This window comes from Myotis daubentonii, chromosome 3 (assembly GCF_963259705.1).
Source record: "Myotis daubentonii chromosome 3, mMyoDau2.1, whole genome shotgun sequence".
Classification (NCBI taxonomy): Eukaryota; Metazoa; Chordata; class Mammalia; order Chiroptera; family Vespertilionidae; genus Myotis; species Myotis daubentonii.
The window spans coordinates 94,213,836-94,238,519 of NC_081842.1; the positions used below are offsets into that span (position 1 = coordinate 94,213,836).

Genomic DNA, 24,684 nt, shown 5'->3' on the forward strand with positions numbered 1-24,684 from the left:
ATTCCGCGCACACCCCCTGGTGGTTAGCACATGTCACAGCGACCGATTGTTTGGTTGTTCCGCCATTCAATCTATTTGCATATTAGGGTTTTATGTATATAGATTCTGTTTGTATATAATTTAACTAATCTGTAAGTTATAATAAATATATTTGCAATTATTAAAAATATGTATTCAGGCTTTGAGAGCTTTCAGTGGCCATGCCTATTCTGGCCTCTGACTTGCTTCCAGGTGTGATTGACAGGTAAGCACCTTCCTTCATCACTCAGACTTTATTGGGCATGTGCATAAACTGCCTTTGTCTGGACCCTTCCCCTATTGACCAGCAGGGAACAGACTTGGAGAGTGTTAAATGAAGCTTTTTGGCAAGCTGTATAAATGGCATGCCTATATTATCTGGTCTCCACTTTACTGCTTTCCTATTAAATAATCACCAGCTTATTACAAAGGCATCACTAGTATACCATTACCTTGTATCAATAATTACTTAAATAAAAAATTTTAATTTTTTTCATTTTCTTATCTTGTCTATCCAACTGTATTACAAATTTTTGAATAGCATTTCATATGCTAATTGATACTTAAAATCTGTTGGTTCTTGGACAATGCTAAGCATATTAGAATTGATGTATAGAATAGCTTCTAATTTGAGTAGTTCTAATATTTTGTTATATTTTATTTAATAGATATTCTTTTCTAAACATATTTAAATTCTCTTCCAAATTCTTTTATTTTTACTTAAATACAATTTATTAAATGACATTTTTATAGAATAAAAATAACTCAACTGATTTGCCTAATTATTAGAGTGATTCCTGCTCCCTCCTTTATAGCTCTTGTAAGAGTTTATTAAATTGTATAGGGTTTTTTAAAAAATATATTTCTGCCTTATAACTTGTATGAAAAATTTATTTCACTTAAAGAAACATTTCCATTGATATACATGAGTTAATTCAGAGGTACCTGCCTTCTTATAAATAAAAAGGCTCTTATATCCCAGCGTTATAAAAGTATTGACTGGTAAAATATTATTTCTTAATACAAATTTAAGTGGAGGTTTTCTTTATAAAAATTTATTGCCTTTTCCTCTTTATTTCACTTATTATGTTGACATATTTCAGGACAATTTTTTTCAGTTAATTTGAATTAAAGCTGAAGAATAATTTTGTAAGATTTAGCCATTTGTCTTGAAGTTATTTAAGCCTTTAACATATGTGACTTATGACAAATAAACATTACTAAAATTAAATTAAATTACATAAGATATAATTTATAAATCACTGTTGGAAATGCAATTTTATTGATTTTGTTTTTATAATTATTTTCTAAAATTTTCAGTATATATTCAGAAACTAGTTTGATACTAAAAAAGTATTTTTTGAATCAGCTTTATAAAAAGTAAATTCTCTTTACCTTATAAACATTGATTTTTTTTCATAAAAGCTAAATCAATAAGAGTCCATGCTTACAATTGGTTTTAATTTTTATTTTGTTTTTATCTTCATGAAACATATGCAATTAAATAAATCTATAATAAATGGGAAACAAGGAGCAAAAACAGCAAATCAGAAAGTAAATAAAAGTACCTTTAGAAAAGCTCTACGAAACACTTTCCCAAGTGGTACTTCTAATTATTTTCAAGCTATCAAAGTTAATTTTTTTTTAATTGTTGTAAACAATTTGATAAAAATAACATGTGTTTTCATTAAATTAGTATTGATACACTGAAATACTTATAGCATATGGCATTTCCTTTATTTCTGAAGTTTCCTATCATATGTGAGGGGTGTTTTGGTTTTTTTTTAAATGTTTTTGTTGAATTTTAGAGAGAAGAAGGGAGAGGAATAGAGAGAAACATGGATGAAGGAGGAACATCACTGCTGGCTGCCTCCTGCATGCTTCCCCCTCCTGGAGATGTCGCCCATAGCTGGGGCATGTACCCGGACCAGGAATTGAACTGGCGACCTCTTGGTTCCTGGGGACGCTGAACTGTTGAGCCATACTGGCCGGGCTATATGAAAGTTCTACTAATCCCATGCTGAAAGGCTGATGGGTAAAAATGTAACCCATTTAACCATCTGAATCAAATTACTTAGTCTAATAATGACTGCTGTGTATTTGGCATATGGGTCTTTATGTGCCAGGTTTATGTTTCCAGTCATCAAACCAACTTTAATCAGATAGTGGTGAAACATTTTTTTTAAGTTTACTTGATTCTAAATTATGGATTTGAACACAATAGGTGCTCATTTTACTTTCACTTGGGCAATGTTTGACCCTTTCAAATGATTCCCCATGTTCTAGTATAGCACGGCTGCAGTGTGGTTCTCTGTAGTGTAGGGGGCTGAGACATGTGTGTTCTGTCTGGACTGCTGTGTGCACTGACAGCAACCAGTTTATCAGCCAAAAGTTGGATGCTTGGATATTGTATAGCTAAGAAAGGAAGGTAAATTGTCAGGGCCAGCCTGACAGGGTTGAGCCGGGCTGAGGCAGGGAGGTGGGAATTGAGAAAAGAAAGAAAGACAGGAAAGCGGGGTCGGGAGGACCCCAGTTCTCTTGATGAACTGAAGCGAGTTCATTAGCTATACAATCCTATTTATACACAACACACTGAATCGGAGGTCTGTCAAGAGGAATGTATTCTTTGTTCCTCTTAATCTCCAAGGGAGAGATACAGCAGAAGGACAAGTTCTCAGTACAGCATATCTCAGTAAATAGTTACAGACTTCTGGGCAAGCTATGAAAGGCTGTTCTCATTCTACAAATGTTACTCTCATTCTACTGATAATCGCCATCCAAACAAGTCTGGGAAAACTGTGTGGGTAAGGGTCCCAGCCTTGCTAGCCCCTACAGGTGCAAGGACCTTGCCAGCTTACATCTGGCCCCCAACAGATCCCCCTTCTTTGTTTTTTAGGTGAGGTTCATGTTTCAGTGTCCGACAGTTTTTTATGTGTACATGTCAGCAGTAATATTTCAGTTCTGGATGGTGGACAAATGGTGGCAATGTGGGTCCGACCCTCTCTGGTTTGGTCCTGGGCAACCTGCAGCGATGCACAGCTGCTGACTGCTAGCATGATAAGGCGTCTTCACCATCTTTATTTCTGGACTGCTTCTCTTCTCGTTGTTTCATGGGGCCACTGTTATTCTGTGGCTGGAGCAGTCCTGATAATTCCTCTCTGTTGCAGGAATCCACATGGTCTTGGAGTTGTTTTCTGAAAATATACAAATGTATTCTCGACCAAAGGTTAATAAAGGAATCGTATCTATAATTTAGACTTGGGATTCTTTTAATTTTTGTCCAAACGATTTTCCTTTGGCTTGTTTTGAAACCACGTATATTTTCATGGGTGTCTTGCTATTAGCATTATAAATGAAAAAATTAATTTTCAAGTAAAAATATTAAAGCAATTAAGGCATTTACTTAACAGGTTATCATTTACTTAACAGGTTATTATTCCACTATCCCCCCTTTTTTATTTTTTAATATTAGGAGGTTTTTGGAAATTATGTAATGCAGTCTAGATAACTTTAAATTTTAATTTTTGTATAAAAATATGACTGCTTTAGGTTTATAGTATGTTAAGCAATTTGTCCATGAAATGAAAATTTTGGTTAATACTTTTTGAATAATTACTTATATTAATTAGTAAAATTTAATTAATCTGAAAACTTGACTACTATTTTACTGTTAAATTTAATAATCTAATAACAATCTTAGTTTACACTGTAAATATTAATGGAAAGGATTATTTTGCATCCTTGAGAAGGCCCTGAGCATTCCTGGTGTTAAGCTAGATTTAGATATAGGGTAGTTGCTGTTAGCCAAGTCTCTGTTATCTGGGTACCGATTTCGGCTGGCCTAAGTCTCTTTCTGTTATCTGGGTCCCCATCTGAGCTGGGCATGGGAAGCACAGCAGCCATGGGGGCAGGAGACCTCCCTCAGAAGGGGCGAGTGTTCAAGCCCCTGCATAGTTGGGGGGGTTAGTGAGGATCTGTGCCCCACCTCTGTTGACCCCCAATTTCTCCCCTGAGGCCCCCTGCGACTGTGCCTGTCTTAGGTTGTCCCTCCCAGAGGGGTCTTACCCGTCGTTGACTAACCAGCCATCCTCTGGGGCCAAGCAGGGTGATGTGAGGTTTAGTTTTGTCTCGTTGGTAGCGTATGCCCCTGTGGCCTCCATGCCCAGTAACTGCCTTGTGATCCCCTCGCCAGCTGGCGGGGCCCCGGCATTGATCATGGGGAACCCAGATTTCTTCTCTAGAGAGGGCCCAGCTTACACCATTGGGCAAGAGACAGAACCATGGTACCAGCCACCATGAGGCTTCAACCTCAGTATGAACAGAGAGCTTAGGTAACAGCTATGGGCAATTGGAAGAGGGACCCCTTTGGTAAAAAGGTCAAGAGAGGTCAATATAGAATGCTCAAGTGCCTTCCTAGGGGGCCCTCCACACAGTGGAAGGGATAAAATCCTTTCATGTTCTTATTAAATTGCTGCCAAACAATTAGTTTGTAAGCTTGTTTGGAATAAATGTTAATATGCTGTTGTAAAATATTAAAAATTATTAATGAGCTTTTGTTATTTTAAATTATATCTTAAAATTCTACTGCTGTATTTTAAGAAATATAAAATAAGATAACTTGTTTTGCCCTTTCTTAGAGGCAAAAACTTAAAATATATATTTATTAATATTTATCTGATAAAGCTTTCTATGTGATTTCAAGTATATTAAATTGGCTTTATTAAAAAATCCTTCAAGAAAAGAGAATAAACTTTTGAAAACATTTCAGGGCCCATGAAATGTCCTAAAGTCATTCCTTAAATATAGTTTTGAAATCTAACTTAAAAAACTATTAAATATATATGTGTATATATAATTTAAAGATTATATACCTTTTATAATTATTAAGAGATATCAATTAAATTAAAACTGATCTTTGGCCCTGACCGGTTTGGCTCAGTGGATGGAGCGTCGGCCTGCAGACTGAAGGGTCCCAGGTTCGATTCCAGACAAGGGCACGTACCTTGGTTGCGGGGATATCCCCAGTAGGCGGTGTGCAGGAGTTTCTCTCTCATCGATGTTTCTAACTCTCTATCCCTCTCCCTTCCTCTCTGTAAAATATCAATAAAATATATTTAAAAAAAAAACTGATCTTTGTATTAAAAAATTTCAGTTGGGATTATAGAATTTATTCTCTTTTTTTTAATTAGATAAATGTTGAAATTTTATAATAATTATATGATTTCTCCCAATTTATGTAACCAGAACTTTAAACTCTTAGCTGGCAAGTTAAATATTTAGTATTTCTTAATCAGTAACATTTTTAAGAATAAACTTCAAAAATACATGACATAATCAATAGATTTAATTCTGTCCTCTAGATTTTTTTGTGAGGGAAATTTAGAATAATATTTTAGCATTTTGTTATTTCAGAATATCTAATTTAATTTAGTAAACTCCTAAGCCTTGGGGTGCCATTCACTGAAAACAGGTAACTATTAAAATGCAAATTAGTTACATTCTTTCTACCAAGGATGGGAAACTGGGAAGCAAGCCTCTCTTTAAAAGTTGTCACTGGCAGGAAATTTTTGGCCTACCTGCTCTGTTGGGGGAAGGGATGCTAGCCTTTCCTCTATTAAAAATTGCTTTCAGAAGCTAACCTTAAATAGAGGGCATAGCCGTCTTTTACCTGGGCTACTTAGATTTTTATAATTAGTATATTTTAATAATTCTTGAGATTTAAATCTAATTTATTATTTTAAGGCAATATTCTTTAGTAAATTCTTTTAACAGAGACAATTTTACTGACTTTTCTTTTTGGCCTTGAAATTAACTTTTTAATATTCTTTATTAGTATTTAAAAACTGTTCTTCATTATGGAAATGCCAATCCTGCTGCTAGAATCTAGCTAGCATCTTTTTTCCTTTGATTTAAATTTTGCCATCTTTCTTAGGAAATAATCAGTCTTGGGTTTTATTTTGTATATTTGTAAAGAGATTTTAGCTTGAAACTCTATCTAAATGTCCAAAATCGGAAAATGCGCGCCTTAGTTCCAAGCCAGCTTTCTCTTTACACGTGTACAGAAATCCCAGACGCATTTTTAAATTTCAGATCTGGTGGCATTTGCTGTAGCTGTATCAGAAATGCAAGGAAATCATCATTTCTTCTCTATGTGGGAGGTTTTAAATCTAATGATATTTTGTTTATTTCAGTAGGCAAGGGCAGCACCCAGGGCAGACAGAATGTCTTATTCCTATGGATCCAAAGTCCAGCCCGGCACTCCCGGGGGTTGCTCGGAATAGCTCTTGTATCTATTTTGCTCTCTGGGGTGGGCTGGGTGCTGTGCAGCCTGCTGGCCTTGAGACAGCATAAGGACAGCAGGGTAAATAGACAATGCCCCTGTTATTTGCTGTAGCTGGGCTGGCCCCTTTTGGTAGTTTCTCGACTGGTGTTGAGGCAAAGAATTTCCCTGGATATCTGTCTTAGATTTACACTCATTTGCCCAATGTTTCCCTTTTTTACATTTAGGGCATAGTCCAGGTTGTTTGGGATCTCTGCCATTTCCTTTATTAACCCCTTTATTAGAAGGACACTGTTTTGCCATGTGTCCTGTTCCTCCACAAGTGTAATGAAAGGACAGAGCAGGACTGATGGCTGTGTCCTTAACCCCTCTTTCCAAGAAAAAGCCGCAGGGTGTATCAGTTACTCAGCCTGCCCTTATCTCGGCCAATGGGAAAGCGGGGGAAACTAGCCCAAGGCCAAAGTATGCTGGCCACCCCCCCTGTCTTTGTGTAACCAGACCCTAGCTGCACCCTGCCCGAACCCCCGACCCCAAGCCCTATAAATTCTTTGTTCTCTTGGTATTCGGGGCTCTCTCTTGCACCCAGTAATGGAGGCAAGGGGGGGACCAAGCGAGCTTGTATAAGAAATCCTCTGCTTTTGCATCGGACTGGCTCCCTGGCGTGGTTTCTTGGGGATCTTGAATTCTGGGCATAACATTTTGGGGGCTCGTCCGGGATCCCCAACACCATCAATGGGACTCCCAGTCCGGAGGGCCTGACTGACCGCGGTAGGTCGTGTTTTGTTTGTGTCGTGTGTTTTGTTTTGTATCTATCTGTGAGCTCACTTCTGAAATCTGTAAATGCCTGTAAATGCCTGTAATAATGATCTGAGTGGATGCACGGGATCAACAGGCGGGAGGAGCCGGGGGACGCCCCGATCCTCCATCTGAAGGGGTATAGCTTTGCTTCCGCGGAGTCGGAAGGTCTGTAGGAACCCCCTTAATCTGAGGCAGGCAGGGGGAGTCGGGGGCACCCGATCATCCATCTGAAGAGGGGAAATTTTGCTTCCGCGGAGTCGGAAGGTCTGTAGGAACCCCTCAATCTGAGAAAAGGTGGGTCGCTCCTGCTGGTTGGCGCACAGCCAACGTCTGGCTTTCGTTTTGTTTTTGTTTTTTGTTTTTTTTTGCTTCCATGGAGTTGGAAGGCTGTACTTCTTTGGGCCCTTTAGTTGTTTGTGTTTCCGTTTTATTTTGTGGATTTGCTGGATTAATAATTTCAAGGAGATTGGGGGATGAATGTGGAGGGAGGGGGACTGCTCTCACCCCTCCTTTGTGTGGCGGTCGGGCGGCCGCCTGAGTGAGGGTCTGTGGAAACAGGTCACCCCCTCCCCAAGTATTCTAAAATTAAAATCCGTCTTGTAATTGAAAAGCATTTACAAATTTATAAATGCATCCGGGATTTCTGTGCACATGTAAAGAGAAAAGGCCAGTTTAAAAACGAGTGCGCATAGTTTTGAGCTGAACTTGACCTTTTGCTGAGTACAGAATAAAAACCCGAGACTGTTTTGGTCTTAAAAACGGTGAAGATGAACCTGAGAAAGAAATGCAGACAGGTTTCCCAAGGCCATTTAAAGTAGCTCTTTTGAAATTTCCCGCCCTGAGGCAAGTACCACCAGGAAGTTGAAAGTCAAGTTTACATGTGAATAGCTATGGTTTTGTTGACTTCCCCAACAGGAAAATTGTGACCATTTTAGCAGCTATGCCAGGCTTATTGGCTGGAGACTTAAAACTTTTAAGTGCAAATCATCTAAAAGCATTGAAATTTATAATACTGAAATGTTGATCTAAATATGCCTAAGTTAATCTGTTAATTGAAAATGCCTTTGCTTATTAATCTGATTGAGAAGAGAGGGTTGATTTTGTGACCTCAACTGAAGATTTTTAATACAAAAACCAGTTTAAACTTAATTGATATTAAGATAATTATAAAAAGTATAAACAGCTAATGAGATTTCTGTTTGTCTACAATATAATGTTGGCCATCTACCTTTTAGGGGTTTTGGTTTGCTCTGTCAGAGAACAGTGGACAGCCACAATGTTGAGCTGTGTGACTTGGCAGCCGCCATGTCAGCCACATGGCGTGCCACACCCCTGGGGGCCGCCATCTTGGAACAACAAAGGCCCCGCCCTCTGACTTAGCCAATCACAAAAGGAGTGTCTGCTTACTAAGGGAGGATAGAATTTCAGAGGTGGAGTTTTAAGGCGGAGTTTTACTGCGGAAATGCGGATGGGGCAAAAAGTGTGCTAGCCTCGCGGATTTATTTAATACTTAATAAATTAGCAATCACGGTCTTAATATAATTTCAGTGGTATGATAGCAGTAGAACCACAGTTATACATACTATCATAAACAAATTAAGAGTAATTGATTCCATGGTCAAGACTAAATCCTATTATGTTGAGAACTGTTTTTAAGTGTTGAAAATGTTTTCCTAAGTTTTACCTAGGTTACCCAAGAAAGATTTTTCTTTTTTCTGTGTCTCTTAAAATGTATTGTTAATCACCTAAGAATTAAGGCTAAGAGTTCTAGCTACCTGAAAAGCATGGCCTTGATATAATAAAAGGAAAAAAAGAAATATTAAATGAATGATATATCAGTGAGCTGGGACTGGTCACTAATGGTGGATGTGAGAAAGGGAGCCCTCCCCATCTGTTCCTGTCTGCTCAAGATCCCAAGACTGTAAAAGTATTTGTTCACTGAAAGGATGTAAGTATAAATGTTTATTTGATGCTTGTATGTCTACTTGGGTATAATTATTTGTTCATGTAAGTGTGGAAGTATATTCTGTGCTAGGTTGGGATTTTGGAATTCTGGGGTAGATTTAAAAGGTATTTGTGGCTTTTCTAGTCTGATTGGGACATTTAAGGGTGGGGCTCACAGTTCCTCAGGGCAGAGATTCCATGGGCCCTTCCCCCTGCCTGTGCTGAATTAAATAATACAGGTCAATGTCATTTAGCTTGCTGGTTAAAGGAAAACAATGGGCCTTAGAATCTGTAAAGGTGGGCAGGAATGAAGCTGGTCAAATGTACTGAAAGGGTTTGGTACCTATTGCTGCTAGCAAAGGAGGGGCTGGTACTCCTTCTAGCACACTCCCTTGAAAGAGGCCTGGTTGCTGCTCTGCCACAAAGGGAACTGGTAGAAAGGCAAGAAAGCAGAGTGCTGTAACTGATTAACAGGGTTACCTAGAAGCCATCAGGACTTTGAAGTTCTCCAAGAGAGGAGGAATCTGACTCAGAGACTGGTGAGGACTGGGTCGCTTTTCTTTAACTATCTCTTTCCTTGAGAGGGCTCCAGAGGGCGCACGAGGACATTTGGCCACGCCTCCGCGCCATCTATGAGACCAGCCCAACCCCAACTCCTCATCAGCACAGACCAGGAGATTGGGTCTACATCAGAAGGCACCGCCGGGAGACCCTAGAGGCACGTTGGAAGGATCCCTACATTGTGGGGCTGACGACCCCCACCGCTCTCAAGGTAGACGGCATCACAACCTGGGTCCATCCGGAAAGACTTCATCACCAAATGGAGCATCGATTGATCGAGATCAACCCAACCTGCTCAAGCTCAAGCTACGGAGTGCTTGACCTGCCTAATGCCGGTAACATGACTCGCTATCGCTCCTGTCACCAGGAGCCCCCACAATACTGTGTAATACACTTAGATAATGCCTGCATCTTCATGGACATGGCTCCAAAAAGACAAGGACCATTTATAGAATCACATGTTTAGTAGAAGATTTGGCTACCTGAAGCGGCCATGATGCCAATATTATGTTTCATTGTATTGATATGTTATATTAACCTTTGATTCTTTTGCAGGTTTGAATGTATGTTGGCTGTCCTGGAAGGGAGCTGTGTGGGGTGACCCCCAAAAGTAAAGGGTGCCTAGCTGCCAAGGGGGCAGGTGCCCAACTGGGCAGGGAAGGGTGCCCATCAGGTTTTGGTCTCTGTTGAGAGACAGCTAACAGTTGACAGCCTGTAATACTGTCTTGCAGGCCTGCGTGACCATGCCCATGTCAGGGGTAGTAAAGCTGGAAAAAGCCTGTTTAGACTAGAAAGTCTGAGGCATGGTTATGCATAGAAAGAAGGTTTTATACCAACAATTACTGTTTTGTTTTAAATCCATGAAAAGAAATTAGTAAGGAAAGTCAGAAAATCTTAGAGTAAATCAGTATGTTTTTCTCCTTATGTAATTCCTCCAAAATCTGGCAATGCTAAGTAAGTACATTTCTTTGCATAGATTCAGTAAGACTGGTTCCTAATAATGGTTTTATTAACGGAAAACTTTGACTGGAGTATCATGTTTTAAAGAGCCCTGTCTGAACTCTAAAGACTTGAAGCCACTAAGAATACCACGAAGAAAGCTTGGTATCCTGCCTGGGAGCCCTGAAGATGGCTGGCGCTGGAGCGTCAGGCCCATGCCCTACCATCACTGGCGGTTGGTAAGAGTAGAAGGGGAGCAGTAAAGATGCCTCTGCATCCCTGCAGAACCCCCACACACTCTGGGCCGCAATGAGTAGGAGGGCTACTGAGATGGGCCTTACAGCCTGGAGCGTGGGCTCAGGTGGAGTTGCTACAGGTGAGGGATTCACCTAACTCAGCAGATACTGCAGGCAGGCCTGATGGCATCTGGATGGCTTGGCTTCCTGGCCCTACGGGGCACATTAAGGTTCAACCATGAAATTCCAGCAAAGGTAGTCAGTTACCATTCTTGTTGTGTTTATGCAAACATCAGGACAGTAGATAAATTAATCTTGATTTGGCTTTTTAATAGCCATGGAGGAATTTTAAGAAGAAAAATCCTATTTCAATAGAAGTTGTTAAAGCTAAAATGATTTCTTTCCCTTCCACCAGACCATTTGTTAAGCTTATAAGAATAGTTCAACTGATAGTTCTGTGTGCTCACTACGGGCCCCTAGCGACAGTGAAATAAAAATGCAGTCTGTCTCATGATTGAGCCGGAAGTTCCAAGACAAGGGGGGAACGAAAGGACAGAGCAGGACTGATGGCTGTGTCCTTAACCCCTCTTTCCAAGAAAAAGCCGCAGGGTGTATCAGTTACTCAGCCTGCCCTTATCTCGGCCAATGGGAAAGCAGGGGAAACTAGCCCAAGGCCAAAAGTATGCTGGCCACCCCCCCTGTCTTTGTGTAACCAGACCCTAGCTGCACCCTGCCCGAACCCCCGACCCCAAGCCCTATAAATTCTTTGTTCTCTTGGGATTCGGGGCTCTCTCTTGCACCCAGTAATGGAGGCAAGGGGGGGACCAAGCGAGCTTGTATAAGAGATCCTCTGCTTTTGCATCGGACTGGCTCCCTGGCATGGTTTCTTGGGGATCTTGAATTCTGGGCATAACATGTAACACTTGTATGTTTGACTTTTCCTTGGAACTGGTGCCACACAAGGCAGCAGAGAGCGGCGGGAACGGCCCCCGCGGCTTCTCTTTTTCTTGCCAAGAAGCTTTAATAATTCTAAAAGGTGTTCTAACACATCCTCTATATCACTACCCTCTTCACTTCCAGCAGAAAAATATTCTTCCTCCTCCTTTGCCTGAACAATACCTGTATTATCATCATGACAAAGAGCAGCAGCTTTCTCAAAATCCTCCTCATCTTGAGGAGTTAAATTGTCTTTAAAAGTTACATTATTTCTTTTTAATATACTGTCTTTTTTAGACCTCTGTTTTGTGCTATCACGCTGCTTCTCCTTTTTTTCTGGCTTAAGAGATGGTTGATTGTGGTCATGCCTGGGATCTAAACAATCCCGTATTAAATTTGATAAGGAAAAGCAGACCTCCTGAATGAATTTTAAAAATTTTTCTACTTGCTTGTCATTAACCTTAGTACCTCTAGTATTGAACATAAACTTTAACATTTGCCCATAAAGGGCATTTTCTCTAGATTCTAATTGCCCCATGCTTTACTCCCGATTATCAAAAAATTGCTCCTCCCTTACCTTAACTAGTGCACTCTTTATCCGGAGGAGATCCTCACGTCGTCGTCTCTCCAAGCCCGACGGAGTTCCTCACCGTCTTTTTCCCAGTTCCTCAGTCCCTTAGCTCGAGCGCCAGATCTGTCAGGGCCAGCCTGACAGGGTTGAGCCGGGCTGAGGCAGGGAGGTGGGAATTGAGAAAAGAAAGAAAGACAGGAAAGCGGGGTCGGGAGGACCCCAGTTCTCTTGATGAACTGAAGCGAGTTCATTAGCTATACAATCCTATTTATACACAACACACTGAATCGGAGGTCTGTCAAGAGGAATGTATTCTTTGTTCCTCTTAATCTCCAAGGGAGAGATACAGCAGAAGGACAAGTTCTCAGTACAGCATATCTCAGTAAATAGTTACAGACTTCTGGGCAAGCTATGAAAGGCTGTTCTCATTCTACAAATGTTACTCTCATTCTACTGATAATCGCCATCCAAACAAGTCTGGGAAAACTGTGTGGGTAAGGGTCCCAGCCTTGCTAGCCCCTACAGGTGCAAGGACCTTGCCAGCTTACATCTGGCCCCCAACAGTAAATGTGCCAGTGGACTACTTGACAAAAACTGAAGTAGCAATAGAGCCCTGTGGACAGATGCATTTTTTTTCCCAGTTCCCCCGCTTTTAATGTAGAACTGGGAAGTTTTCCAAAATATGGTTCAGGAAACAAGGTGTTAAAACTATCTCACTGAGCAGGAATCTTCACTTTGAAATGCTGCCACCAGTCCCATCAAAATTGGCTTCTAATACAGATGGCTATTTCATTTAAAATAAAGAAGGAAAATAAAGAGAAATACCATTTGAGTTATTTGGGTCAATATTTTAGTTTACAAAAATATATTTACATGCATTTACTCAGCTGCTAACATTGAGTACTTTCTACTAGGAACTGTAGATGCAGGAATTAATAAGCAAATAAACATGAACCACCAAGTATTATGTAATGTGAACATATGCACTAAGTTTTCACACTTGGGATAATTATCACCAAGTGATATATAAAGCTGATCTTAACTGTTTGACATTATTCCCTTCTGGTCCAATTAGAAATTTCATACATTGGTTTTATGAAATACTACCCCAAATAACCATGCAGGTGTTAGGCACTTGGCAGCTTCTGCTAATATTTTGTAGTTGAGATACAATGTTCTAATTTACAACTGCAATTATTATGTTCTCATCATGGCTATGTCTGTTTGGGAACTGGGGAGAAGGCAGCCATTGGAAAATAGAATATTTGACTTAGTTATTATATGAAATATGCTAATAACTCCGGTGTACTATTGACATAAATCCTATACAAGCCATATGTTTTTTTGTCAAACAACCTAAAGTAGATTCTCAAAGTGGCATCAGAATCACCTATGTGATTGTTAAAAACACTGAAATACAGAACAGCACACATTGGGACCAAGTAAATTGACATTTTGGGCGTAGGTGTTGGAAACCTTCATTTTGAAGAATATCTTGAGTATTTCTGTACTAAATAGAAATTTAGTATAATAGCAGAGAGTTATATGAGGTCATTTAACTGTTTTAATTAACTTTTATATTTCTACTTCTAATTTGAACCAAGAACATTCATTAACTGTCACAGAATTTGTCTCCTGTATCAGAACAGAATTTATGTAACAGATTTCTTTCTATGTATAGCTAAATTGATCAGCTGTTTGAGAATAGATGGGGAAGGATGGGATGGTAAGAAAAGGAGGTGATTAAAATTCAGATTACATAGTGCCTGGGTGGAAAGATGCCATTTCTGCAGCATAAAACTGGTGCTGATGGGCTAGTCTCTGGAACTCCTGAAAGGGCTTCCTGAGAACATGTGCAGAGTTGCAAGAAATATGTTTCCTTTGCCAAGTAGTTTAAGAGATTCTCTGTAAAGCATATATATGCCTATCATTGAGCTACTGGATTTCCTGTATTAGGATATGAAATGGGTGAAGCTATTAACATATTCTGACTGCCTGAATCTAACTATGAAAGTGAGGATTTGCAAATGAACAGTAAGCCGTGGGTTATTTCAGGTGAAGATTTTTTTTTATATGCACACTTCTCTAATTACCAGTTTTATATTCAAACTGAAATGCAATTTCCAAGTATATTTTACTCTAATGACATCAAGATTAATTTTTCACTCAAGAAAAATCAGTTGGTTGAATTTCGCATAATTTTAAGAGCATTTCTAAGACTGAAGCAAAGACAGAAATCAGTACCCCTTTCTCCCAGACCACCACCCTGAAGCATGCAATCATGCGAATCTGAATGTTGGGAAGTCTAAATTGAGACGAGAGCAGATATCAGCATCTTTCCTGGAAGTGGTACTCCTGAAACCACCTACGCCCTTCTGCATGCACAAACCAGGACATATAAGGAATTAAAATTCATAAGGAACTCCTGAGTAAAAGAGGATAATAATTTATAGATACATCTTCTGTTCCTTGTGCAGACAAATTGGAGGTTCATGGCAAGTCTCTTCTGAAGGTCTGAATGGGATTGAACCCTTGACCCCAGCAGTAACCAGCTCTTTCGCATATTTTTGTATTGGTTTTTCCTACCTGCATCCTTCATTTTTCATAGTATCTCACTCTTTTCTTCTGGTATTACTTCCCCAAATAAACTAATTTAAAACTTGTTCTTATTATTATCAACCCACAAAATATCTGCCTTTTATTATCCTTTTCAACATTACCTGTGGGGCTTATGTCTCAGAAACTTTTCCTTAAATTTATATTTTTCTCTTTACCATCTTCTCAAACTGATAATAAGTATTAATTAAATATGAATACATATTATTAGTGTGTGAAACTTAATGAAAATTATGTTCATGGTACCTGTTATTGTTCTATTAAGAATGCATAGGTCAATGCTAGAGCAAAAAAAAATGTACATTGTTATTTTTAATACAATTGTATTGGTTAATTACAATGTCCTTTTGAATTTATTGTCTTATAATATAAATGATAAGAGGGCAAAAATATACATGCACTTTTTCTGAAGCACTATTCCAATATGGTATTTCACATAGAGTCGTGACTTTAATTTTCAAATACAAAAATGGTAGAAATTGTATGTGCGTATTAACATTGCAACCTTGCTTTCCAGGGTAGAGCCATGTGAAGACTACTGTGTTTTATGAGTGCTACAGCATGGTTACTGCCACACTGAAAGTCCATTTCAGTAGCCAAGTGTCACATCAGCTTGCCTTGAATACAGGCATTATGGTTTCTAGAAATGCTGCCCCTCATTCCAATGACATATCTCTCAACACCATGATAAAGGATCATTTGAGCTTCTACTGGGATTAGAGTTAGAGTTGGGGAGATTGCATAAAATAAGTCCATTCAACAGCACTTTCTTCCTAACTCTTTACATTCTTTCATCAGCATTATGTTATGAAATTTGTAATACATTAATTTTATTTTTATAGGTCACAAAAGAATTCGTGTTTAGTTCAACATTCTGAGAGAAAAATCCTACTAAGAATGCTTAATATACACATCAGCACTAGAATGTCTAATTAATGTATCTATATGGGAAAATTTAGCCTGAATCAAAATTAAATTATTTTTTCTCTGGACCTCAGAATCCATTGATTGGTACATATTTTCTGCTTGTTGTAAAATATCATAATCCTTTCTGTGGGTATGCCATTTCCTCCAAGATTTGATTCTATAATTTGCCTCCTGGTTTAGGTAGGCAACTAATCTCTAGTTATGAGGTTAATAAAGGCACTGGGATGAGAAGTGGCTTTCCAAGCAGAGTAACTATCTCACAGGTTGTCATGACAGGGTCAATAGGCACAGGAGAATCAGTGTCATCAGCCAAGAGAAGAGGCACTGCTTTTTCTGGAAAAGAAGAATCAAGGAGATCTTAGGATTCTGGGTGAACTGAACACGCCCATATGCGCACTACACATCAGAGGAACCCACCCTTTTCTTTTGAAAAGAAAAAAAGATTTTGCGATAGTTTGAATTCAATTAATGTTATAATTAAAAAACAAACAAACATGGCACATATTCATGTTGACTTTTGACCCTCTCACCTTTTCAATTTTAGTTTGATTTTTTAAATACTAATCTTAAAAATCCCCTCATCTCTGACAGTTCCTTTGGCTAAGATTTTGGATTTGGAGGTCATAATTCTCAATTTTTAACTTATACACATACCACCATGGCCTTTGTAATCCTCATACTGATCATACTGCTCCCAAATCTTTTCTCCAGATAAGCCAGGAAATATTTTAATTATTGTATCACCTCATGCTATGGACTGAAAACATCCAATTCTTTAATTGTACCCAACATTCACTGCTTTTGGACCCAAATAGACTTCAGGAAAATCAATTTGAGATTCCCATTTTTTGAGGAACTTTCATTAGAAAGCCCTTTAAGTACCAATGTTCATATCAGTAAGAGTTTTTGGTTGAAAAACATCTATATTACCAATGGAATAGTATTCACTCAGGGGAATAATGAATTATAAGTTTCCTGATTGCTTATAGAATAGCTGGGGAGAACAAAGAGCTCCTTAGAAAAAATACCAAATCGCAACATATGTGATACCATCGTAATTAGCTAGTCCTATATAATAAAAGGCTAATATGTAATTGTCCCTTTGACCAGGAGTTCCACCAGGGGGCGGGGCTGGCCAGCCCACCACCCACAGCCCCTACCCCCAGCCAGTTCAGTCCCTGATCTGCCCCCTCAACCCCGATCAGGGCAGGCCGGCCAGACCCCACCCATGCACAAATTCATGTACCTTAAAAGGAACTGGGGGCTGTGAGGCTGTGGTGGGCACAGAGGCGGGTCTGAGCCCAGCCTCCGTGCCCCTACCCGCCCCCTCCAGCCACGAGCCCTGGGCACCTGTCTGCCGCCAGCCCTGCTGCCGCTGCCACCACGCCCACCCGCTGACGGCATGGAGCGATTGGGGTGGGCGCCGGCAGCGGGTACGAGTAGTGGCTGCTGCCCCAATCACCCCTCAGGAGCAGGGGGAGGTGGAGAAGCCTTCAGGGGCAATTGGGGATGGCAGCCACCTCTCACACTTGCTGATGGCACTGAGTGATTGGGGCCCGGCGCCTGCAGTGGGTATGAGAGGGGCCAGTGCCGGCAGCAGGTGCAAGTGCTGGGTGGGATGTGGCACATGGGAGCAAAGAATTTTCAGTAACCACCAGAGGCTCACCCCAATGACAGCGATTGGTGCCCCACCTTGGTCTGGTGCCCCTGCTCACCTGCTCCATCATCCTGCCACAGCGGCTGCCTGCCATGTTCCAGGCTCTTCCACCTGCTACCGATGCCCGCATGTTCCACCAGTGCCCCCTGTGTGGACAGCACACATCATAGCAACTGGTTGTTTGGTTGTTCCACCATTTGGTCTATTTGCATATTAGGGTTTTATATAGATAGATAGGAAACGTGCAAAGGGGGGAATCCAGCACGTCATAGGGGCAACTTCACCAGGAAGCTGCAACTTTTGCACTCCCCAGGAAACAACCAGTCTATTCCATGCAAACACTGGAGGAAGGGATCCAACAAAGGTAAAATAGATATATGCCCAGTAACACTGGGGTGACCTTGCCTGTCAGTCAAACCTGGGGACAGAGATCGTTTGCCAGAATGGGCAGGGCCACTGCAAGCCCATGAAAACTTTGAATTACATAATCCCTTAAACAAAGAAATTACCTCTTTTGTGCTCTTAGCTCTCTCTTAGCTTCCTTACATTCGCCAGTGTTTCCTCCATCGCCACGTGGACCTGTGAAGCCCACATGCAACGGACTGATGGACTGCAGCGGGAAACACGTGTTAAGCTAGTCTGATGCTGTGTTGGCCTGTGCAGACATGAGAAGGAATTCTGGACACTGGCTCTGATTTTATTCCTGCTAAAGGCAGGATGGGACTTCTTCCTTGGTGGGACTGAGGGAAATGAACCTTGCAAACTCAGGGGTTTGAGTCCACAGAAATAGAGCTTCCCACAATATCACATCCTCCTCTGAGAGTCTCAGAAAATTATTTTTCTTTGGGTATTGCAATAAACCCACCTCCTCTAAACCGGGGGAGACGAGGACCTCTCCCCTGTTAATATGGATTTACTTTAACAAAATTTTTATTGCAGCCACCCTTTGACACCAGCAGTTCAATTTCTGTAGACAAGGAAGTGCCACTTAGGTTCTTCTGGACTTAGATCTAGCAGTCACAAAACTGTTCCCTGGAGGTTTTAAAAACATATCCCATCACATGTAACAAAAGATAAAATTTCCTCTGCTTCCTCATGTTCTTCTCTACAAATTTTTATGAATGATTTTATTCTGTGAACCTAGAATGTATGCCTATATTCTAACCATAAGAAAGCCTGGATGAATGAATTTTATTTTTACCATAAGGTTAAAGGACTTATGTAGTAATATATTCAAATATATTCATATTCTAATTCTTAGAATCTGTGGGTATGTTACATTTCATGGCAAAAAGACTCTATCTACTAATAGTTGTGAGTTGGGGGAGAGGGATAGTTGGAGGAGAATTCAGAAAGGAGAGAAGATGCTACATTATTGTTGCTTTAAAAAGGGAGGAAGGGGTCACAAGCCAAAAATATAGGGAACTTCTAGAGCTAGAAAAAGGAGGAAATAGATTATCTCCTAGAGCTTCCAGTAGGAATGCAGCCCCTTGAATCCATTTTAGACTTCTAACCTTTAAAGTACTAACAAAATAAATTTGTGTTGATGTAAGCCACTCTATTTGTGGTATTGTGTTATGGCAACAATAGGAAAAAAAAATACAACTTATAATATGGAGAATTTTCCAGACACCCTTATGGTGTTCAAACACATTTTGCAACCATAAACAGGGACAATATTGATTATAAATAGAAAATAATGGAAGTCTTTAAGCAGAAAAGTGATACGGTGTTCCTTAAAAAATTCCTCAACTATTGACATGTGCACCAACTTGGAACAATATCAAAATAATCATGCTGTGTGAATGAAGACATGTAGGAATACATACTCTCCAATCCCATTTAGTATTCTATTCATTATTTGATTTATGGCCCTTAGAGACAGAAAACAGTCAGTAGTCACGTGGGGCTGAAGCAAAAAGTGGAGGGGTGCAGAACCGGGGGGAGAAATTACAAATGGAACTTGTGGGCCAATGGATGTTTGTTGTCCTAATTGTGGTAAGGTTTCATGTCCAAACATCAAATTATATACCTTAAATATGCAGTGTTCACAGTTAAAAAGCCATTCTGACTACTATATGGAAAATAGTTTATAGTATGTAAGGGAGAAGCAAGTTTTCCTCGACATTCTCAGGCTCTTGGGATAGGTCTAAAAATTAAACTGACAAAGAAAGATTAACTGGAGAAAAGCAGAAACACTTTATTGAATTGTTCCATCTTCCAGAGAGCCTTAACAAGAGAATGATGACCCAAAGAAGTGACCAGGGCAGGAAGCTTTTAACCTTTTCAAACAAAGAAATAATACATTTGTGAAGACAAAGCAGTTTACGCTATGGGTAGTTTGATTAGGGGTAGGTAGTCCTTATGTCTTTTTTGTTTTTAATCCAATTTATTGGGAAGATAAGGATTAGTTTAACAATGTTTGTTAGCAGATTTCTTTGATGCCTTCTCTGGGCTGTAAGAGTCTGCTACCTCTAAATGAAGAATTTATTTCCTGACTTTAAAAAGGGGGGATTGTTTTGTCTTGAGTGTTTTCCCCTGCGTTTACTGCTTCTTAGTTGCCTTCAGCTCAAATTAGTTTGTAAGCTAAAGAAGCATATTTTGGGCTGAGATTCTGGTTTTATTCAGTAGGGAGTCTGTAAGAACATAAATGAGAAGTGAGTTAGAGATGTATGAAGGTGATTGAAAAGACAGATGGTATGGTGGATACAGTTGTGGATAGTAAAAATATAAAACATGTATAGGTTCAAGATATAATGGCAAATTGCCAACAAGACCTGGTAACATTTTGGATATATAAGATGAAGATATAGAAGCATAAAAACAGACTTCTAATTTCAGGTTTGAGCCCCAACATAATGAAGACTAGATGAGTAACATTTTTGGTAGCTGGGGGAAGTCAAATACTCTGATTTAGCCATAGTGAATTTGAGAGGCCCACGAAACATCTAAGTGGCAATATCAAATGAGTAGTGTGGCCAAAAGCCTGGAGCTTAGATGAGTGACCTGGCTGAAGTTAAAAATTTAGAAGTCAATGATGCATAGAAAATACTTAAGTTTGTGGGAATGGGTATAATACATAAGCAGAATCAAAAGAGAAGGCATCTCTGGAAAGAAAACATATGAAATATATGTAAGGATTAACTCAACCTTGGAAGGACATAAAGTAAGGACATAAAGGCTGTGACTACAGTAGTAGCAATGGAAATAAAAAGGATATGGCAGAGCTAAGATGTGCTGAAAATAATCACTATTCAACCACTTATTCAACAGATACATATTCAAAATAATGGAAATACTTGGATAAACAAGACAGCTGTTCTTCATACTTTCATGGAGGCTATATTTCAGCAATCACTACAAAATGTAAATGTATATATATTAAAACACAAGTGTAGTATGTAATGCCTAGTTTGATGCCTATCAATTGGTTATATAAATTATGATTCATGAATATATAATTAGATACATCTTTCTAGCAGTATCCTTTTCAAGTATCCTATCTAATAAAAGAGAAACATGGTAATTAGCGTACGTCCGCTACCCTTCCCATTGGCTAATCAAGGCCATATGCAAATTAACTGCCAGCCAAGATGGCAGTTAACCACCAACAAAGATGGCGGCTAATTTGCATATCCTGCAATGATGGGAGGAGAAAGGGGAAGAATGGAAAAATGGTGATCAGAAACCCAGGCAGCAGGCAAGAGATGGGGGCGGGCAAAGGCGGCCATCAGAAAGCTGGGTGGCCTGTGGCCTCATGATCCCCTTGGCCATTGGGTTGAGCGGGAGCCCAGGTGCAGGCCGGCTGGTGAGCCATGCAGGGAGTGGGAGCCAGGGCACAGGCCCCGTGATCCCCCCGGCAATCCGGCGAGCAGGAGCCCGGGCACAGGCTGGCCACGTGATCCCCGCGCGATTGGGGCGAGCAGGAGCCCAGGCGCAGGCTGCGTGATCCCCGCGACAATCAGGGCGAGCGGGGCCCGGACACAGGCTGGCCACGTGATCCCTGCGGCAAGGGGCTGCATGATCCCCACAGCGAGCAGGAGCCAGGGCACAGGCCACGTGATCCCCTCGGTAATTGGGGTGAGCGGGAGCCCAGATGCAGGCCCTGTGATACCTGAAGCAATGGGGCAAGCGGGAGCCTGGGCGCAGGCCGGCTGCGGGAGCCCAGCGTGATCCCGGCAGCAATCAGGTGAGAGGGAGCCTTGAAGCAGGCCGGCCGCGTGATCCCCGGAGTGATCAGGGCAAGCGGGAGCCCGGGGACCCCAGCACCCCAGCACCCCAGCACCTGACATGCAAAGGTTGGGGATGAAATGACTTTTCCCAACCACATCTGCAAATACCCTGGGGAAGGCATCACTGAAGAGTTCACAACTCTCTTACTTGGCCAGGAAGAAAACAGTTGGCAACGGAAACAATCCCTTACATCAAAGTTAAGGTCCCTCTGGGTAAAAAAGAATATTTCCAACGTAAAGTAGGGAGCAGGCAAAAATAATATGTTCTCATGACTTCCACTGAAGTTTGAGCATATGACAGAGTCAAAAGGAACATACAAATTAAAACAGACAGTGGACATTCAGATGACCCGAATCAACTGTCACTGTTTGTGCCAATAGCAGCAATGCTTATGTGATAATATAGTTTAACAAACATACAAAATATAGCAAACATACATATAATATAGTTTAACAAACATACAAAACAAGTCACATGATAAGAGAGGTTCAGCTTCTAAAGTAAATTGAATATGTTCTTTAAAAATTCTCATGTCCTCCCCTCTGACTATAATTCTTAAGTTTCCAATCAGAAAATCACCCCAGGTGATCCAGTAACATGTAGAATTCCAGTAACCTAACATTTAAAAAGCAAACATCCAAACCATTTTTAAAATATTTAAATTGAAATTTTAGGGTTAAAATTATAGAAGATATTTAGATCCAAATATATTTACTGAATAGAAAATATTTCAGTTTTTGATTTTAAAAAAATAAACATAAAAAATATATAAGTGACACATTTTCTCAAGGAACTCTGAATTAGTACCCTTCCCTCTAACTTTCTTCAAATTAAGAGAATCTATGGAGTTCCCTATACTGCACAAGTTTTAATGAAAGAAAATAAGACTTTCTAAGAGCATCAAATACATGTTTTCTTATTTACAAACATATATACTCTTCTTTCTCTCTCTTTAAAATATATTCTTACTGATTCAGAGAGGAAGGGAGAGGGAGAGAGATAGAAACATCAATGATGAGAGAGAATCATTGATTGGCTGCCTCCTACACGCCCCGTACTGGGGATCAAGCCCACAACCCAGGCATGTGGCCTGACCTGGAATCAAACTGTGACTTCAGGTTCATAGGTCAATGCTAAAACACCGAGTCACACCCACCGGGCTTAATTCTTATTTATAAATTAATTCCAAGGACATATATAGCTTGAAAAGCTTTGGAAGCAGTTTCAAAAAAAAAACTATCTTTTAAGTAACAAGAAAACAGTTATAGAAGAAAGTTTAAATTAAAAGAAAAAAATTGTTTTAATTTATTCAAGAGTGGGAACATCTGTGAGTGACAGGGGGGAGCTCCTCAACCACCTGATCAGCCCTGCTCTGTGGGTGACAGGGTACAGAGCCCCAACCCCCCTGATGGGCCCTGCTCTGTGCTTGACAGGGGGCGGCACCCCAACTCCCCAATTGGCCCTGCTCTGAGCCCGACCAGGGGCTGCACCTAGGGATTGGGCCTGCCCTCTGCCACCCGGGAGCAGGCCTAAGCCAACAGGTCACTATCTCCCCAGGGGTCCCAGACTAGGAGAGGGCACAGACCAGGCTGAGGGAGCCCCCCTCCCCACCGAGTGCACAAATTTTTGTGCACTAGGCCTCTAGTCCTATATAATAAAAGGGTAATATGCAAATCAACCGAATGGCTGAATGAACTGTTGCTATAATGTGCAATGACCACCAGGGGGCAGATGTGCAATGCAGGAGCTGCCCCCTGGTGGTCAGTGTGCTCCCACAGTAGGAGCACTGCTCAGACAGAGATTGGCCTCATGGCTGGTGAGTACAACAGTGGTGGTGGGAGCTAAGGATGTCTGACTGCCAGCTTAGGCCTGCTCCCCATGGAAAGCAGGCTAAGCCATCAGTTGGACATCCCCCTAGGGCTCCCAGATTGTGAAAGGGCACAGGCTGGGCTGAGGGACCCTCCTCTGAGTGCACAAATGCCATGCATTGGGACTCTAGTGTTAAATAATTTTCTAATGTAGTGAAATTAGTAACACAAAAAGCTAGGCCTTAAGAATATTAAGAGCTAAATTTAACAAAATAAAATAATTTATATTTGAATTCTTAGTATTTTGTACCTAATAAATGAACAAAATAAAGATATGTACGCCCAAATAATATAAAAAACCCAGAACTCATTATTTTGAATATGTATAATCCAAGGTCTGATTAAACATATATCATTTCTGTTTTTATTATTTTCAGGGAAAGTCAAGGATTTTATGCAGAAAGTAAAGAAATGCAAATAAAACAAACTATACTTTTAATGTCACATATATTCACTGAAAATTTGACAAAATCATTGTCTCTAACTTTACAAGAAGAAACTATACTGTTGTGCATGTGGAGTTGCATTTTAATATTCCTAATATCCACATTACCTAATTTTTGGTTTGGCTAAGTCAAAAAACATTAAAACAAAATATAAATTTAAATGTTAAGATATTGCTTCAATTTTTGGACTTGAATAGTATTTTTGTAGTGTAGGGTTTAAAACAGTCAAATATCTCATGTTGGGCTGCAAAATAATCCAAAATACAAATCCATTCATCTTTTGTCATAAATAAACAATTACTTGAATTTTAATTTCATGTATAACTAAGGGCTAGTTGCCATTAGCTTATTAAGTAAGTTATTAGGGGATTCTAAATGTTATTTATACACTACAGTGAGTGTATTCCTACAGCTTCCTGAGGCCTTTAAACTAGCATTTCCTGTGCATGTGCATCACAGTGAAGCAGATGATTCAGAGGAAGGAGTTAGGCTATACAGGCATTATTTTAAGTTGCCCATGGTACTCTAGCTTTGTTACATTTATATTAAACTTATTGTTAGAAATAATATTAGGTGTGTGTGTGTGTGTGTGTTCTGTGCTTTTGATCTCCTTGTTATATTTTTATATGCTCCATTTTAACAAAATTGTTGATA

The 24,684-nt window shown here is 40.1% G+C and overlaps 1 pseudogene; it reads left to right on the forward strand.

Moving 5' to 3' along the window:
- Positions 1-200: 200 nt before the first annotated feature.
- The window catches only part of LOC132229664 (glycogenin-1-like), a 45,943-nt pseudogene continuing 21,459 nt past the window's right edge, over positions 201-24,684 (forward strand).